Source organism: Muscardinus avellanarius (genome assembly GCF_963383645.1).
Source record: "Muscardinus avellanarius genome assembly, chromosome: 13".
NCBI classification, from domain to species: Eukaryota; Metazoa; Chordata; class Mammalia; order Rodentia; family Gliridae; genus Muscardinus; species Muscardinus avellanarius.
In genome coordinates, this window is record NC_137799.1 from 35,899,235 (window position 1) to 35,915,692 (window position 16,458).

Consider the following 16,458-nt stretch of genomic DNA (forward strand, 5'->3'; position numbering starts at 1 on the left):
CCAAATGTTTATCTACTCTAAGTGAGCTCTTGAAGCAAGCCTACCTTCTCCTGCAGAGGGAGTGTTTAAAAATCACAGGAAAGAGATTGTGTCGGAATTAGTCTTCCTTGCTTTGAGAATCCAGGGCCATTAGCCTGAAGCTTGGATAAAATAAAATAAAATAAATTTTAGAGTCACAGAAATGATTCAATTTCAGGAAACACCAGGTCCAGGGACAGTAATAATAAAAATAATCACAGCAAACATTGACAGAGTGCATACTGTGTGCCAGACCCAAGAGAAGCCCCGGGTGCCCGACAGATGACAAGGCCATGTCGGAAGGAGGGGGAGGCCAGGAGAGGGGCGACCCTGACCGGAGCCGTCCCCTGGGACTGCCATTGTTCACTCAGGCCCCGACTACCCTGTGATCCGCAGTGCGCTCTCAGGCCCGTGCCTTTGAAATTCCCAGCAATTCAATGGCGGAAAAGACAGGTCTTCTCAAACAAAAAGAAATTTGACTCGCTGACACAGAAAATTACGCTCAGGAGAGGAAATTTCTTGAAGCTATGGTGGTCTCTTTCCTGAAAAGAAGGTTGGAAAACACATTTACTGAGCATCTAACATGCCAGGCATTGTGCTAGGGCCTGATTTGCACTTTCATTTACTCTCTGCTGGACATGATTTTAATGCCAAGCTGTAGCCAGGAATGACACTGACACTGCCCACCCCCAGGGAAAACTACAATGCCCCATACAACTATCCTGCTTATTAAAATATTTACATGCTTCTGTTCTAGCAGCTGCCTGAGCCTCTGAGCACCCCCATCCCCACCCCAGCTGTCCCAGGCTCTCTTCCCATCTTCCCTCCATTTGCCTGTGACCAGAAACTTAAGAGTTGACACAGGCTGCGCCGGTAGCCCAAGGACCCACGGCTCAGCCTGACCCATGAGGCCAGTGCCTGTTCCCCATTCTCAATGTCACCCCTTGAGGCCCCCAGGCCTGTGGGACCTCACTTATCCCCAGCAGCTGTGTGAGGAGAAGCCACTGACCTCAGACCCCCTCCAGCCCCTTCAGAGCTGCCGCTCCCACGTTTCCTTCCTGGCCGCTGCCTACCCGGTCCTTACATGTCCTTGAGTGATCTGATCCTGCTGCCAGCTGGGGCCTTCCTCCCTTTCCTACCCACTCACCCCCAGGAATCTGTTTCTGTGGCCTGGACTTCTTTCCTGAGAGGACCATGCTGGACATCTCCTCTGAAGTCCCATTGCCACTTCATACTAAGAGCTCCCAAAATAACAGAGAAAATAACAGAGGTTAGCCCCATTCCTAGACTTCTCCATCCCCCTTCCTCATCTTTTCCTCCTCTTCCTCTTTCTCCTCTTCCCCCTGTGTTCTCATTTCTCTCATTCACACATGTGTATATTTATGCCATAAATACCCATAGAGCATCAATTATATGTCAGATATGGTGCCTGGCAGAAATTCCAAGCTCCCTGACCTGCGTTCAGGGCCCACGCTGACATCTCTTACTCCAGTACGGTTGGCCTAGCAGGAGATGAGCTGTGAGCGATGGAGCTGTTGCTTCCCAACCACCTGCTGACTCCTTAGCAGCCAGGACATGTGCACACACCTGTATACACCCAGAGACACGCGGGCACAAGCATACACCCTCAGGAGTCCCCAAGATATAGACAAGCAAGGCCCTTTTCACTGACACACATGCTTATAGGTAGAGTTGCTAGTTTCAGCAAATAAAAATACAAGATGCCTGTTACATTTGAATTTCAGATTAATGTTTTGTTTTAGTATAAGTCTGTCCCAAATATTGCATGGAACACAGTTGTACTAAACAATAATTTGTTGCAAACATAACTGAGTATAGTGTATTTTATCTGATGATATTACAGAGAAAGGCTAAACAAATATTGAACCCACACAGACCTTAAACACACACATTAGGTGCTTACACTTGCAATCCACAGGTGAATGTGCACCTCACATGATCACACAGCCTGGACCAATGGGTATCTCACCTCCTGAGACCACATTGCGGCAGGGCCCTGACACTGGCCAGCTGCTCAGAGCTCTTCAAGGAAATGCTTATTCCATGAATAAATGCCTAATTAACAGGAATTCCTGGATGTCCAGCTCCTGGAATGTTGTGTGCCCACAGTAATCTCTAAGGAAGCTGAGCTCTGTTGAACTCATTGCCCTGACTGGCAGGGATGGCAGTGGGGAGAGGAGCCGAGGGTGCCGGAGTCTCTCCTTGCCTCTTGTGCTTCCTATAGATTCCCAGAGCAAGGTTCTGGGAAACTGTAATCTGAAATTGTCCTCAAACTCCCTTTCTAAACAGGAGCCCTGTGTCCAAATCTGAAGGCAGCCTGGTATAACAGGACAGAATCTGACGCCAGACAGAAATAGGTTTAAAAAAAAAAAACACCCTGATTTCAACACATCTGCACTGTGGGTCCTTGGTCCAGTCACTAAGCTCCTATGAACAGTGCTAATGTTCCATTAATAAATGAACTCTGAGAGTTATGGTAACAACTAGCAAGTAAGAAAATATATGTAGAATATTTTTTAGGATTTGGGGTAAAAATTAGTTATTATGCTAGTTATTATAAATTCTTGTTGTCATTCACCATTATATTAATAATTGTGCATCGGCATGGTGGCACACACCTGTAATTAAGTACTTGGGAGGCTGATACAGGAGGATCACAGGTTCAAAGTCAGCCTCAGCAAGTTAGCAAGCCCTCAGCAACTTAGTGAGACCCTCTTTTAAAATAAAAAAAATATTAGGATCAGAGGTAGTCCCCGAGTTAGAAGGCCCCTGGGTTCCATCCCCAGTACCACAAAATAACAATCATGATGATGATGATGACAAAATTGTGGCTACATATGAAGAATCAAATAAATATTAATTGCAAGTGGATTCAGAGATGGGATAGCCTCTCCTGCTGTCAGTGAATCATTGAGGAGGAGGTGATAGAGCACTGAGAGGATGAAAGCCAGGCTCTGGTATCAATGAAATACTGAGGAGTCACACCCTAAATGGATTAGGTTCTAAACTCTGCAAAGAGAAAACTGCTTATGTTCAGAATACTCTGAAAACCCTTTAGGACTGTGTGTGCAATGTCACACAATGACAAACAGTAATACCTATGCATACTGGAAATGAAGGGCCACAGAGACAGACAAAAGGGAGAAACAAAAAGAATGTCTCCATGCAAATTTCTGGGCACATGCTGTTTTTTAAATGACTAACAAATCCCTAGTGGTGAATGATGGAGATGGAGAATTCTTAATTTTCTACTTGCCTCAAGGGTACCTTTATTCTTATTAAAACATTTGTGCTTGGTGTTAGTTATTAGTTATTAGTTAGTTAGGCTTTTCTGTCTATTTTCTACCTGAGGACATAGTAGAATCGCAGAATCCTTTTTGTGTGTGTGTGTGCCAATGAAATGTAAATGGCATGTGTTACTACTGAGCAGAAGCATTAAAGTGCTGCCAAATAACTCTTTATCTTCTCTTCCCTGTGCTGCAGGGACCAACAACATTCCAGAAGGTAAACCCTGAGTTTCTAAGAGAAACCAGTGTGGGCAGAGGCCCCAACAGCCTCTAAGAGACATGAAACACAAGTGAGAAATGAAACTTTGCTGTTTTAAGTCATTCATATTCAGGAATTGTTTGTTACTGCAGCAAAACCCAGCCGGTCCTAACTAAGACACTTTAAATCTTCATCCACATTAATAGACTTGTTTGTTGTGATGATTTTTTGAAAGTGGCATTATATCTTAGAGGGAAAGGAGGGTGGAGGTAAGTTCTAAAGCAAGCTGGTAAGTTAGATGAGCCCTGTAATACTTCACTGTAATTATATCTGCCTTGTCTGCTTCCAAAGAGAAAATGTGGTAGTTTAGCAAATTAAAGAACACATAGGCAGAGTAGCTAAAATAACAATGGGAGAGATGGGAATCCATTCAGGGAAAGTGGGAAAGAGTTGTACCTGGAAGTTTTGCCAGTAGCCGAGAATAAATGATTGAATCATGCAACTGTGAAGGCATTTAAATAAGGAAATGCTTATTACTAGAAAGCTGAGAGGAAGGAAACCAACCTTTATCCAGTGCCTGTTGTGTGCCATGTGCTATGTGCATTGAAAATATAATTTATTATTCTCATTACAACTCAGTCAAGTAGAAACCGAGGCTCAGAGAGGTCAAATAAGTTGTTCAAAGTCACAACAGGCAGAGCAAAGATTCAAACCCACCAAGGTCTCGCTCTTACGTGGATGCTTCCTTAGAGTGAGGGAAAGTGGAGTTTGGCAGAAGGCACTGGCCACCATTTTGCTCCAGTTGTGGCTGGCTATTTGACATGGAGACAAGCTGGCATTTGAGTCCCATAGCTCAAACATTGAACATCGATTGGAGAGGCCTAAGGTGTCCAGAGGGTCTGCACCACACAGGGTGGCCCTGCATCTGACTTCCTGCCCTGCACCCACAAGAGCCCAGGCCTCTCGGGCGTGTCCTTCTTGTCCCTGCATTCCAGACACAGATGCAGACAGCTGTGTGCTTCCTCTGGCCTCTGGTGACTCATGCAGGGACAAGAGAGCCTCTTCTCTGCCTGATTCCCTGTCCCCAATCCTAATCTGGAGAAAGCCGCCTTAAGCTCTTCAAACACAAGACTCTGACCGGGTGGCTGGCGCATGAGAGCATGAGGGGGCGCCAGCGATGTCCCAGGAGAGTGGGGTCCAGAACAAAGGGGAAATTCAGGGCCGGAGAGCATTTTTTGCTCCCTGGCAAGGCTCCTGTGGCCATCTGGCAAGGGGGGCTGCTATTCAGACCTCTGAATCCTGGTCTGTTTGTTTTTTAGGAGTTTGCAGCTGATTGTGTTCATCAAATTCCCTATAACCAAGTGTACTCCCTGGATCAGTTCACAGGCAAACCTGTGCAGCCAGGCACCCCTCATGGGGAACCAACAGCAACGTTCTTCTCTTATGAACGGGGGGCTCTAGGCCAGGACAAGGCCTTTGCCTCTGGATACTGGGGCTACCCACCAGATGTTCTAGCTGACGTCAACCTGGGAGACTGGGGTGAGGGGAGGGAAATGGGAACATTGGAAAGCCCCAGAGGCCAGGCTAGCTCCAAAGACCACAGTGCAAGCCTCCCAGCTCTGAAAAGGCCACGCCAGCCCTCTCTGTGTATCTCAATTGTGCAGAAAGGTGGAGTTTGAAGACCCCAGGGAGGACAGAGTCGAGTTCAGATCCAGCCTTTGTTACTTTTGTACTATAGCAACTGATTTCTATTTGTTGATTTGGAGATTGAGGATGTAATGCCCCATCTCCCCGAGTTGTCCTATGAATGTAAATAGTATACATACCATAATATATGTGAAAGGCCTGAGACCATGTCTGTACATAGCAGGTTCTCAATAAATATTATTAGTTTCCTCCTTCATTTCTCCAAGCATATGACACATTTTAGCTACCCTGGCTTAGGGACAGGTGAGCACCAACATGCCTTACCGTGGGCCACAGGACGGGGTGAGGGGGAACCTTCCTTCTGCCGGCAGTGAGCTTGACTCAAGTCTCCAAAGTTGCTACAGGGGCCACAGCCTGCTAACTTTTACCCAGAGAGTAAAATCCAAGCAGTTTGGTAAGATGCATGCTCCATTTCTCAATAGGCCTCTGGACATCAGCCTCTCTTGGCGTCAGAGCAATAGAGCAGGGCAGCTCAGCAGAAACAGAAATGGTGATTGTTCTGCACAGAGAAAGAGGCGATCGCCTCAGCTATAGCAGTTGCAGAAAGCTCTAGAGGAAAGCTGGGCATTCCCTTTAACCCAAGGATCCAGGTTCTGGAAACTTCTAAACCAGACACTATTTTTTCTTCTTTGTATTTTAACTACTCAGTTCTTGCTTTCAGGAGTGAAGAAATAGGCTTGTTAAATGCCCTGCCTGGTTCCTGCTCTCACTCCACCCTCTCCCACTCTGAGGTGCCCCCCCCATCCTTGCCTCCTTCCCTCAGTGATTACAAGATTAAGCCCAGCTGGGGGCTCATTCCTAATACCAGCTGCAGCCTTGCAGCCCTTTGCCTTCAAGATTATTCTAAGCCCCCACACCCTGCCCCAAAGGCCCGAGTGATAACAGTAGACCTCAGACCACAGCCTCAGCCCTAGATCTCAGACTTCCCAAAGCTGCCTGCTGATCTAGAACCTCCCACGATGCCCACTCCTCTACTCCTGTTCACGTCTCCATTTGCTGCCAGCCCCTCTAAAGACCACCGGAGGCCACGACATCAAGCCTAGCTCCAGACTTGAGACCCATCACTGTGCTGGTGACCTGTGGTGCCTTGCTCAACCTTAGGATGTGGTCAGGAGAGGCTTCAGGGGACCCAAGAATGAGTGTCCTGACCACAGACCCCAAGCCCCACCTGCCATGTTGCGACCCAAGGACATGTCAGATTGCAAGCCCACCTGGGTTACAATCAAAATAAGAGTCTGACCCAAGGGAAGACCAAAACACCCTAATCATCTTGTGCCTACTGGACTGATGTCATCCTCACACACCTCTTCCTACCTCACGATAGTCTCCTATAAGAGAAGCCATGAACCCCCAAATACATCTCTCATACTAGAGATGGCTGGCATTCTCCTCCAAATGTGTACTACTTGCTTTCCAAAATGAAGTAGGAAAAAAAAACTCACCTGTCTGTAATTCTATTCTTTGTTTTGGAAATTCTTTTGCCATTGCAGTAGGTGCCATGAAAACCTGGTCCCCCCTCACTGGCAGCATCATCACAGCCTGCAGCTACTGTGCTCCCGGGTCTCTACCTTGGAGGAGCTCACTGCACACAGGAGAGGAGTTTTGTGGATGAGCAAATGCCAACCCAGTATGAAAGCCACAATAGAAACTGGAGTCTGAAAAAACTGGGAATGGATCCACCATACGATCCGGCTCTGCCACTATTTGGGTATCTTTCTAAAGGGGTTGAAATCAGAGTACTACAGTAATATATGCATAACCATGTTCATAGCAGCACAATTCACAATAACCAAACTACGGAACCAGCCTAGGTGTCCATCAACAGATGAATGGATTACAAAAATTATGGGAAATACACAAAATGGAGTTCTACTTGGCAATAAAGAAAAACAAAATTATGTCATTTGTAAGAAGATGGAAAGACCCAGAGAAAAGTATGTTAAGTGAGATTAGCCAAATACAGAAAGAGAAGGGACATATGTTTTTTCTAATTTGCCCAAGCTAGGGAGTATTTGGGGTACCAGAGGGACTCCAGATGATGGAGGAGACCCTCAATGGAGCCAGGGAGGAAGGGTGGGGGAGGAAGAAGGCTGAGGTTCATTAACAGAAATGCTACCTGTGACTACGTGTATACATGTGAATATAACATTGTTAACCTGGACGCTTGGTATTGGGAGGGAGGGAGAAAGGAAGGTGGGAACGGGGGACCAATTTCTGTGTGAATGTATGCCACTGTCAACATGATCTACACTATGATGTGAGTCTGTACTACACCAATTAAAAGAGGGGGGGAGAGAAACTGGAGCATAGAGAGGAGATATTTCTCTCTAACCCAGAGGATGACAGACAGGGGTCAGGAAAGGCTTTAGGGAGAGGGAACATTGTCCAACGCGGAGTTCAGAGATGCAACAGGAGGAGACCAGAGTGAGACCGTCTATTTCTCGTTGATTCAGTGGTCACTTTTATCTTTTTTATAATTATCCCCCTTGTGGCTGATTTCTACTTCCAATACACTTAATTTTTATCTCTGAGCTAAAAAGACCAGATAGGATCATGCCCCAAATTGAAAATTCTGGATTTTCTCCAAACAGAATCATTAGTGGAAGGAGCCCATATGAGTGGTCAGAAACCCTAGGAACAACTCTTTGAGCTCTGGGAGCTCCAGGTTCTCCATCAGAAAAGCAGGGAGAGTAACTCTGCCCAGCTCACCCCTGGGCAGCGTGCGCTCCCATGAAATAGCAAACGTGGACTTGCTCCAGGAGTAGGAGATGCCCCGGCCATATGATATTTTGTTATGGCATCAAGATTTCCCCATGAGTCCTGCTAACAGCTTGTCCAGAAATCAAGAGAAAAACCTAGATCTTCATTTTCTCCCTGCGTGGCAGACCCATGGTTCCTGGACTTGGTGGTCAAGATCTGCCTTGAAAAGGAGCATCTACCAGACCTGGCTTTGTGGCAGTATTTTCTTCTTCGACTATTTTTTAGTAGAGAAATTCTACCAGTATGACAGGATGTGCACTCAGGGGTGCTCAGAAGGAGCTCCTGCGTGGGTCAAGCCAGCAATTCCAACCCAGCAAGGGGTGTGTGGTTTAGGGGTCTAGTGTTTAAAAGGAGAGAATGGGAAGACATGGGGAGGAAGGAGGGCAGGAGGAAGAAGAGAGATTTGTTTGAGGGGAAGGGCATGCTCAGTCCTGCCTGCCATGAAAACCCTCGGGGAAGGCAGCTGTGTGCCTCGTCTGGCTCCCTGCTGATCCCTGCTGACCGCTCCTGCCTCCCTGTGAAGGGACCAAAGAGGGAAAGCCACAGTTAGAAGTGGATTTTCTGGTCCTTTTCAGCTGCCTAGGGGAAGCAGGAAGAAAATAAGTAAGAAGTTCTCAGCAGCTGGGGTTCTCAGAGCTGCTGAGAGCCCTGTTGACATTTGAGGAGTGGTCCACTGTCAGCAGGAAAGCCAACGTTGGACCCGCCAGACCCACCAGAACCTGCGTCTCCCTCTCCTCTTCTTCCTCATTAAAGTGGGTCAGACCTCGGCCACCTGGGGCCAGCACCTGCTGGACAGACATTTCAGCACCTTTCAGACAGACATTACTTCTCTGCAAGCCAATTCAGAAGAGCTGAGGAGAGGAAGGGGCAGCACCGAGGCCTCCCTGGCATTTCACATAGTGGGCTTGGTGGTTCAGGCCTGTAATCCCAGTGCAGGGTGGCCGAGACGGGAGGAGGGCAGGTTCACGGCCAGCGCATGGCAACTTAGTGAGACCGTCTCAAAATGAAAAGGGCTCTGGATGTGGCTTAGTGGTGGAACGCTCTTGCATTCACTTCCCAATATCACACACACACACACACACACACACACACACACACACACACACACACACACAGAATTTAGAATACCATGTGAACAGGATGGGTTGTTATAAAGTTAGGGGAAAGATTGGGGAGGAAAGGCAAACAATTCTATTAAAGAGGCCTTTTCGGGGAGTGGCTCTGTTACACTGCCACTGCGAGTGGTCCCCACAAGCTCTCCTCTGTACCCCGTGGCCCCAGCCTGGGAGCCCGACCTTAGCGCTCCCGGGCTCCGTTGGCAGGAGGAGCCGTGTCCCCGGCCAGCCCCTGCCTGCTTGCATCAGGCCACTATTTCTTCTCTGTCTTTGGCTCCTACTAGAGGGGGTCTTAAGAAATCATTAGCCTGATGCCCTCAGGAAGAGGCCATCAGGGCTGGGGGTTGAGTGCTGGGATAGACGCTGTTTCTTCCCACAAGTCTGTCCCTGCCTGAAGAGGGGCTGGCTGCCCCAGGATCCCTGAACATGTGTCCACTCCAGGAAGGTGGCCCAGTGTTCCTTCCCCCTGCCACCTCTCATGTGTGAGGGGCCCAGGCCTCTACCTGCATCCCAGATCCCCAGGCGCCCTGGCCAGCACATCCGTCTCTCCCTGCTGCTCCAGCCCTCTCCCTCTGCTGGCTCCCTCTGTCCACAGCATCTGAAGCGCAGCAGAGAGCACCAGGTCAGGAGTGGTCAAGAGCTGAGCCCTAGACCACGCGTGTGACCACCCAGGCAGTCGCCTCACCTCCTATTCCTTACCTGGAATTTGGGTGTGTGGGTGACAGACTAATGTCGACTGCTGCCATCTTGCTGCCTCTGCTATATCAGGCCATCTCCTATCTGGCCATTATTGAACGAATCACTCCATGAACAGTCTGGGCAGATAGGCCCTCCTATCAAGGAGTCCAGGATTCACTGGGACAAGCAGGCGATGATAAACAAACCATAACGAGACAGTGTCCTGAGGAGCGTGAGGCCAGTGGTGAAGCTGCTGGATGAGGAGAGGGATGCCTAGCAGGGCTTCCCAGGGAGGAGATGCCAAGCTGAGGGCCAAGGCTGGTGAGAATCTACCCTCTGTAAGGCTTCCAGAGAAGGGAGAGCTAGGGGAAATAAATGTGTGTACTGTGTATGTTGGGGTACATTAAGGAAGACAGGGATCCTGGCGGGGTGGGAGAGGACCAGCTCACCCGGAGCTTGGGGGCCATACATGACTCTGGGTGTTTTACAGAGAGGTGAGGGCCCATTGAAGGGATTTTAAGCAGAGATGGGGTCAGATGTGCATTTTAGAAAGATTCCTCTATCTGCTGTTGGAAGAAAGTATTTGACTTTAATAAAGGAAAAGATTGGCAATGCCAAGTACCTATGAGAATATGTAGCCATTGGAATTCCCACGTTCACACATGAGAAGGGGATACCTTTAACCTGGCACTCCCATTTTAAAAGCCTTTGGCAACACCTAATAAAGTTGAAGATTTGTGTATTTTTGACCTGATATCTTAGTTCATTCAGACTTCTATAACAAAACACTATTTTTCTCAATTCTGGAATCTGGAAAGTCCAAGATGAGGTGCCTGCAGATTCGGTGTCTGATAAAGGCTGCTTGATAGGCAATAACTTTCCTGCTGCATCTTCACATGGTAAAAGGATCAGATAAGCTCCCTTGGGCCTAGTTTATAAGGGCAATATGTTAGCCAGCTTTTTTGTTGCTATGACCAAAGTACCTGAAAAGGACAACTTAGAGGAAGGAAGAATTATTTGGCTCACAGTTTCAGAGGTTCAGTCCATGGTAGATTGACTCCAAGACAATAAACATCGTGGTAAAGGAAGATCGCGGTGCGCAGGCAGCCTCAGCTACTTAGTGAGGCCCTCTGCAACTTAGTGAGACCTGTTTCAAAATAAAGAATAAAAAAATAGGGCTGGGGTGTAGCTCAGAAGTATAATGGCCCTGAGTTTCCTCCCCAGTACCGCATAAAAAAAAAGATAGATATCTTGGTAGCTCTTGCATTGTTTGCCATATTTTTTAAAAATATGTTTGAAGTGTTTTACAATAAAAATTTGGAAATATCAATGCATTGGTGGGAACAAGATGAGAAGGAGGTGGATCAGCTGGGCTGCGTACAGGCTATGTCCAGAGGAGGGATACTCGTAACCCAGACCAAGGGAAGGCCCAGTGCAGATAATGACAAGTGGTTATAAGTGAAAGACAGAATCAACGCAACTCTGCTGTTATGATGTGCTTCCTTTCTTCTCTCTCCTTGGGTGCCTAAGTGGAGTTCTACCTTCTTATCCTGGTGGTTGCCCCAACTACAGCAGTAGTCAGAGTCTCTCTCCTCTGGCTCCCTGCAGCCCTTAGAGAATTGGCTATTCCTGGGGTCATTTCATGCCACAATGCCTGGAATTATGTAATCCATGTGTCTCTCCCCCTCCCCCCATTGAAACCACATGTATTTGCTGAGCAGGAACTCTCCCCTGTGCTCCTGATGGGGCTCCAGACATGTCTATGTGGCTAACTACTATATCCCAGGCCCTCACAAAATGCCAGGCCCATCATCAGGGCTGGAGAAATTCTATGTGAACATGTAAGTAGATGAATAAATAAGTTCCAGAAAGGCTTGAGAAAATGAAAAGAGACACTGTGGCAGCCCTGAATTGAAACCCAACTTTGCCATGAAGAAGTAGAGGCCTTGGAGAGGTCACTTCACCTCTCGAATCTGTCTTCCCAACTATAAATGGAGATAACTCCCATGTTTCAGGACTAAAGCTGATGGATATTGTACATTGCTTGCATATGCCTACGTATGTTATAAATTACAAATATTACCTATGCTGTCTAGTAGTTCCTTTCAACCATACTCACCTTTTATAGAACTTTCCTTGTTCTTAGCTCAGAATGTATTTTTTTTTCCTGTTAGGTGACCCTTCCCTTTCTGCTGATAGCTATTAGAACCAGGGATGGACATTTGACCCATCCTGGGTCAATTAATCTCTCCCAGAAATATGGGATTGGAATACAGAAAACTAGTTGATTGACACACATTGATCAAATATTTGGTCATCAGCCTCCACCAACTATGCCCTGAATTTGCACAGCTGTCTCTTTTAGCCAACATGCCCCACAGCAAGACCAGAGTGCAGGAACTGGTGGGGAGTTCCAGGGAGGGACTAGGACACTATCCCTCTCTCATGCCCAGTATCACAGCCTGCCTTGTACGGGTGAGCTCTGTGGGCAGATTTCTCTCTCTGCAAAGCCAAGCCTAACCCACTCCTGCCTTCCCCACAGTGCTGAGCCTAGCACCTAGTACTGAGAACGTGGGTTCAGGTGAATTATATTGACTTCAAATGCATATGGACCAGGTTTCAGATGAGAAAGAGAAAGCAAGCTGGTGGGTACAGATAAATCCCAATCAATGGGCCATAGTTTTAAGCACTCAGAGATATTTAACTTGTAGACAGCAAACACAAAAAGGGATCTGGCCTTCTCTGTACCTAAGAGTTACAGAGACACAGGTGGCAGCTCTCTGCCAGGAAAAGCATTGGTCACAACTGCTCAGAGATATATTGGGCTGTCTTAGGGGCTCCCTGTTGTCAGAGGCCTGCAAGGGTCTGGGCAGTACTCAGCAGTTATTTAGACGCTCCATGGAGGAGCTGGGCTAGCTGGCCTGCAGCATTCTTTGAACTGGGAGGATATAAGTTTATGTGTTTATTTACTAGGACACCCTAGATGAAATTGTTAAAGTCAAAGTTTTAGTTACTAATGAGACTCCTCTAAAGCCTTGGCCATGTGTTCCGACATAAATATCAGTCATAGAGCATCCATGGAGAAACTGTCATGGTTTTTCATGTCAGTTTTATTACGCAGTTTTATTAATGTTGGATAGAGTTTTAAGGAAAGCTATTTTACCCTAAAATATTAATGGGTTGCATATCAGCTTCAAAGGAGGAAAAATTACCAACAAGAAAAATGCACCATTATAGTGTTAACCTAGGAGTAGAGAGAAAAAGCAAATGCCCTAAAGTGCACGTGGCATATGCTCTGCATATGGATATATCCTGCTCATGCTCTCTACCTCTCTCCAGCCTCCTCAAAGTCACCAAGAGGACAAAATCGAGGTTAGGATCAGGCCAGCTTGGAAAATCCAATGGAACTTCATTGTCTGCATGATACCAACTGACAGAAGAAAAATAGACCATCTCCCAAACTGTACATGGAACAAGAATTTTCCCTGCTCCCAAAAGAGTACCTTACCTGGTTCCCTTTTGAATTTCCCTGACACCAAAACAATCCACTCCCTGCTTATGCAGGACCATTCTCAAAAGCAACCGATAGGTAGAGCTGGGAACTTTGGGGACTTCATCCTGTTTTTATCTTCTTCTTGAGCATTTTGGCATCTCATCTCAGTGCCAATTAGCTAGTTGTTCTATCCCTTAGTGGACCCAGGTATCAAGTAGAGATGCAAATTCATCAATCCCCTTTCCAGGATCCGTGCATCAAAGTCAGAGAAGCATCAACACACCAAAGAGGAACAACAAAGAACCCTATCACGTGGCCAATACCTGTAGCAGTGGTTCTTAACCTTGACTATGGAAACTTAAAAAAAAATCCAAAGCCTGCATCTGAAACCATTAATAATCAGAACCCCAGGCATCTGCAGTTTAATGTTCTGAGACATCCTTTACATACTTTCAAAATGAATCGATTTTAAGTATACATCTTGATGCATTTGGACAAATGCATTCACTCTTGTAGCCCACACCTCTACCAAGTTGTGGAACATTTCCATCATTTCAAAAAGTTCCTTCCTGTTCTTTCTAATAATCTTTATCCTCAGATCTCAGAGCTGAAAAATGTAACCACGACTCTCTTTTTTTCTACCTTAGATTAGCTTTGTTTGTTCTAGAATTGCACAGAAATAGAATGATACAGTATGAACTCTTTGGTGTCTGACTTCTTTTACTTTGCATCATGCTTTTGAGATCCATTCATGTTTCGTATAATGCCGTTCATCGCTTTCTGTTTTTACTGCTTTGCTGTATTCTGTTGCATGGATATACGCAATTTATTTATTCATTCAGCAGTTGATGGACATTTTGGTTGCTTCCCATTTGTGGGTGATTCTGAATAAAGCCTTTATAAACATTCACATAGGAGTCCTTGTGAGAACATATGTTTTCATTTCTCTTGGTTAGCCAACCAAGCTTGAGATCGCTGGGTTACATGATAAGCATAGTTTAATTTCACAAGAAACTTTCCAACTGTTTTCCAGACTGTCCCATTTTATACTCCTACCAGCAATGAGTGAGTGTTCTAGTTACTTCACATGCTCGATCGCACTTGTTTATTTTCTTAAACTTTTTTTATGTTAGAATAACATATATTCTACATCCAGTTTTTCCTCGTTATTAACATCTTACATTAGTATAGTGCATTAGTTACAACTGCTGAACATTGTCTTTGACTCACGACCATTCTCCATTCAGATCTCTTCAGTTCTTACCTAATGTCCTTTTGCTGCTTCAGAATTCTGCCCACAATACCACATTATATTTAGGTGTGATGTCTCCTTAGGCTTCTCTTGGTTTCGACAGTTTCTCAGACTTTCCTTGTTTTGTTTTTTTCTTTGTTCTTCTTGACAATTTTGAGGAGTACTTGTCAGGTGTTTTGTAGGATGTTCCTGGGTTGGAATTTGTCTGATTTCCTTTTTCTTTTTCCAAGATTAAAGTTATGGAAAGGAAAGCCATAGAGATGAAGACCATTTTTATCCTATTGTATCAAGAGTATATAATATCAGTGTGACTTATTACTATTGGTGATGGTCTTGATGACTCAGCTCAGGTACTGAGAAAAAATAAATCTACTGATGTGCTCACATTTTTTACCTTTCCATTGCTCTTCATTCTTTCTGCAATGTCAAATTTTCTGTTGTCCAATTAATTAATCTTTTAAAATTTCAGATTAATGTATTTTAGTCCTAGAATTTCTACTTGGTTCATTTTTCTTGTTTTCATTTCTCTCTTGAGATCCCCCCTCTGCTCACTCATTCTGTTTATCTCTTCCTTTCAGTTAATGAACATTTTGATAAACCTGTGTTAGAATCCTTGTCTGCTAATTCCATCATCTCTATCATACCTCGATTTTTTTTTTTCCGGTGCTGGGTATGGAACCCAGGGCATTCTATCTCCAAGCTATACCCTCAGCCCTATTTTTTGTTCTTTTCTTTCTTTCTTTCTTTCTTTCTTTTTTTTTTTTTTTTGGAAACAGGGTCTCACTGAGTTGCGAAGGGCCTCATTAAGTAGCTGAGGCTGTCTGCAAACCACATTCCTCCTGTCTCAGCCTCCCGAATGCTGAGATTACAAGCGTGGTCACCACACCTGGCTGCTTTCTTGCCCCAAAGTAACTTCCAGTCACAGTGCTGACAAACGTTGAAATTGTTATGGTTTAAAATGGTGGGGGTTCTTTTTCTTATTCAACTAAGCTTGGTTGAATAGAAAAATTAACGGGCAGCTCAGTGCAGCTTTAACAAATCTTTATGACAAAATTAGAAAATAGAGCAGTAAGAAATAGAGAAGAGAAAGAAAAAGCAGCATGCTGACTGCATGCTGAAGAGCCTGAAAATGGAACTCCGGCCCTTTTTTGGGACCCCAACCTTTAAGTAGATTTTGTATTGGTATCTTTCTCATCAGTGTTACCAAGGCAATGGGATGGTTACTTATTCCTTAGCCAGGTGGTGCCTCTTTGTCTCCAGACAGTGCACTTACTAAGTGCAAGGGTCAAGAATCTACCTGGCCCTCGGCTCTATTGTACTGGGCAGTATTAGCTGCTCATCAACTAGGGTACTTTGAAGCCACACACAAAGTTTACCTTTCCTATGCCCAGGCTAGATCAGAGGAGAGGAGGTAAACAGAGGCAACGACTGCCTCTTTTGTAGTTTTAGAGCTAAAGGCTTCAGTTGACTCTAAGGCTTTTACTATAGGCTAATGATTAGAATGAAGGGCAAAGACAGAGAGGAACTCTGCATTGTAATCACTGCAGCCCCCTCCCTGCCTGAGTGCTTGCACAGCACCTAAACTCTGACTATATTTTACATTTTGGAAATTATCAAAGCAATTTTCCAATACCAGCACATTAATATATTTTGATGCCTCTTCCCAATACTGGTACAGAAATCCCCAGTACATGTCGAGCTGCGTGATGGGTCTTTCAGCCTGCAATAGTTCTATGGTATTGTCACCTGGAGTGATCTGAGGTCAAAGAGAGGGAGTCTTCAACTCAGGATGACAGATCCTTGACAAACCCCAGAGAAGAGAATTTCTAGATGAGACAGATTTTGAGGCACAGAGATTTACTTAGGAGAGCGAAGAATGCACGTGTGAGGGGAAATGCAGGTCATCTCAAGACTGAAAGATGCTTTGG